This window comes from Ornithodoros turicata, chromosome 2, assembly GCF_037126465.1.
Source record: "Ornithodoros turicata isolate Travis chromosome 2, ASM3712646v1, whole genome shotgun sequence".
In the NCBI taxonomy this organism is placed as follows: domain Eukaryota; kingdom Metazoa; phylum Arthropoda; class Arachnida; order Ixodida; family Argasidae; genus Ornithodoros; species Ornithodoros turicata.
Window position 1 is genome coordinate 10474198 of NC_088202.1, and position 3524 is coordinate 10477721.

Here is a 3524-nt window from a genome sequence, read left to right on the forward strand (position 1 = left end):
AAGAGTCATTCAGGCACGTCCTGTGCCCGTCCCTGTGGGTAGCTAGGAGGACGAGAACTATTATATTGTTTAGTTTACCTGCTCAGACTCCGTAAGCACATTTGTTTTGTTTTTGAGCCGATCCTCTGACCTGACTGACCTTTTTCTTAAATGTAGGGTACGTGGCCCAGCGTAAAATTCCCTGCCGCCAAAAGGAATGACTGTCTATGATACATGAAGGATTTCTCCTGGAAAGAACAAAACGCGCGATTCTGTGGCACTTGTTTTGACTTTCAAATGTTCTACCTGAATGTCTCAAACCAAAGGAAATAAGAAACATAGACTTTGGAATGAAGCAGAGCTACTACTTCAATCAATTTTCGCTTTGGGTATTGTTCTTTGCGTAATCGAAAGAAACATGGACAGCTCACCCTTCGTTTTGCGTAGCGGGCGAGCAGGACTCTCGAATTTACGGAGGGTCACGTTATATGCAACAAACAGTATCTACGTGGGCTTCGGGAGAGAATTTTCGGAGTTGGTTACGGAGTGGGCAAGCTTAAGCTTATCCTATCCTACAGTTGGCAGTACGAGGATTTCTCAGACTTAGTGTCCTTGACAAGATTCTGTTTCTCAGTGGAACAATAAAAATACTGCCTTAACTTTGGTGTCATTGCAATTTGATGTAACTTCTGTAAGCACTTGGCTGATGTGCGTGCCAGAAATACCAAAATAATCCAGGTGACACGTGGTGCGCTAGTATACGTCTAAAAATGGGCTAACTTGAGACTTTAGGGGTACCGATAAATTTAGACGTCTACAAGCTGTCCATAGCACTATACATTATTTAGACGTCTAAGAAGGGGCGGTCATGAGACATGGCTGAGATATTTCGCAGTAGACGTCTCACGTTGACCACATTTAGACTTGCATCACAAATTCATGCAACCATTTTCACTGGAGCTATAACACAACGTTGCCTCTGTGTTCTGCGAAATATTAGCAAAGTATACTTTGTTCTTGCTGCTGTCATGACAGAGTGACTACCGTGTGTGTTGCAACCGTGAGGCTCAACGTGATGAGATTCAACTGTTATTGGCACGTACTGACCCTGTGAACAACCTAGTCTGAATAAAGTTTCAAGCAGGCAAAAGAACATGTGACTGCGGAAGAGTTCTGCAATGAGACGAAAACATACAGCACGAGGCGCAAAGACGCCCTCGGGCGCCAGTTTGGAAACGGCATCGGCAGAGGGCGCCGCCAGCGGCGCCGCGGGCCGCGCAACGGTCGGCGTTTAAACTTGTTCGCTCAGTTGCTCGAGCTGACGCTCGCTGCTGTAGTGTTTCGAAGTTAAGTTTATTTCTTGTCCAGCGTCGTGCGTATGTTTTCTTGCAATCTGTCGGTCAACTGGACAGTTCCGGCATCCTGTCCATACGCAATGAGCGATATCGTTAAGCGTAACAACGAGGGCTGCTGTAGCGGGGAGGCAACGTCCCTTATTTGTTCTCTGTACTTCAGGTTTCAGGGGTCAGTTTGCTTTCTTTCTTGTCCTCTGCTTTCAGATTTGTGCCTGCTTGTGTTCACAATCGCATGCGATAGAGCTCTGGAGCACAGCAGCTGAATATGGTTTTCTTTCTCTGTAGAATGATGTTGCGAATGAGTGACGAGCACAATGGAGATGTGGGACTGACCTAAATGTGTTAACAAGATTGTCGTTTGGTTACGTTCGATGCTGTCTGTTCAGTGTACTGGCGACGAACAATATGGAGATATGGGACTGACGTATGTGTGTGTTAAGATTCAATCGTTTGGATACGTTGTTGGCTCGGGTACCTCTTGGATTTACGTCTTTATTATCTTTGTAGGTGCTGGCAGAGTCATGGAATGAAGATCACGATTACTACGCTTGGCCTGTAAGCCATTTGTTGGCACTTCAGCTGCGCTGGAGCTACGATCACATTTAGGTAAACGCAAACAGTTACCTTTTCAGATTTGTTGTCCCCTTGTGTTCTATGTACTCGCTGATCTGACGCTGTCTAGTCTCACTACTCTGTGCTGTTGCCACTAATCTGTGCTGACTGTGTTGCAGTGAAATATGGGGGCAGTGACCATTTTGCCACGGGCAGCATGTTTATGATAGTTGCATTTTTTAAAACAGTGCGTACGTTGAGAAGTTCTTTCGTTTGATATCTGGCTATCATGATATCTGGCTATCAAAAGCCGCACACATTATGCTGGCGCGGGTACCTCATGGTTTCATGTATTTTATAGGTGCTTCCAGGCTCATGGATTGGAGGTGACGAATACAACGCCTGTCCTGTGGGTCATTTGTTGGCACTTCGGCTTAGCTGCAGCTACGATCCAATTTCAGGTAAACAAAAACTATTACCTTTTCTAATCTGACTGTGCTGTTGTTCAATATCGCTGGATTTCTAAGAGTTCGCTAATCTGATGCTCGTGTGAGTCTCTTGTAAATACTTTGTTGCCAAATAGCTTCAGTTACAGTTGGATTGTCTGAACTGCGTCTGATTCATGTCATTGATGCCATGCAGCCTGTCAAAATGATTATTTTTCAGATTCAGTCACACAATTTCCTTTTTGACGTGTGCACATTGTGATTTGCCGAGTAGGATGTGTCTCTTCACGATCCCTTTAGTAACCTCATCTTTCGTCTTCGAATTGTCAGTCTGGAATCAAATGGGTTCTCCACGAGCAACTATGATCCGGCATGTATAGATACGGAAATACTTGACACTTGCATAGTGCCTGAATAAAAAATATGCATAAATTGCAGTTCTGCAGTAAACAAGCTGCATGCAACATTTTTACATACAGGCATTTATAGTGATATCACACATTGCCTTTTCTATTTTCAGTGTACCTCGGAAACGTTCCTTCCTGCTACCCACAGCCGTCTACCACCCCACACGTGTGTAAAGTACTGGTTGTATTTGGAGCACTCAAGCACGGACCCAGAGACAGAGGCAATACTTGCAGCTACCAGTGGTATAAGTGCTGCGATTTGTGTACATGTACATTACTATCTGCTTTGGAAGAGTATCAAGATTTGCTGGTATGTGACTGTGCAATAAGGGGAAGTGCTCACAATGTCTGCTGACTTGTCGACATGTTTGGAAGTCAGTGTTTGCCCGGCATATTCATAGAAATAAATCTTGTACCAACATCCATGTTGCTTTTGTAAGACATACTGTGCATGAACCGCATATAAGTGCATGTGCATGTGAGTGACATATACCTGGACGAACCAACATGGGCCACTAGTACCAAAATTTAGGTAAAAAATATGTATACGTTTAGATGTCATGGCTAATACATGTCTATATGACGGCTCAGTGGAGAGATAAGTACCGTCCCATTTTAGACGTATGGTCTAAATCGATCCAACAATTATCCCGCTATTAGCTGTATTTTAGCGTAACGTTAGCTGGACAAGGGGACGGATACGAAGCAATAGAGCTACTTTGTTAGACGTCTAATAGACACTCGCAAAGTCTACATTTAGACATCTTTTAGACGTATACTAGCGC

General features: G+C 44.2%; 1 long non-coding RNA gene across 2 annotated transcripts; it reads left to right on the plus strand.

Moving 5' to 3' along the window:
• The first annotated feature begins 1252 nt into the window (after nucleotides 1-1252).
• Nucleotides 1253-3160, plus strand: LOC135383097 (uncharacterized). Of its 2 annotated transcripts, XR_010419660.1 has the most exons (5): nucleotides 1253-1503; nucleotides 1620-1758; nucleotides 1842-1940; nucleotides 2248-2347; nucleotides 2853-3160. It is a non-coding gene; the product is annotated as an uncharacterized LOC135383097 (long non-coding RNA). The 2 variants fall into 2 exon arrangements; XR_010419659.1 differs by having other exon boundaries at nucleotides 1620-1940.
• The last annotated feature ends 364 nt before the right edge of the window (nucleotides 3161-3524 follow it).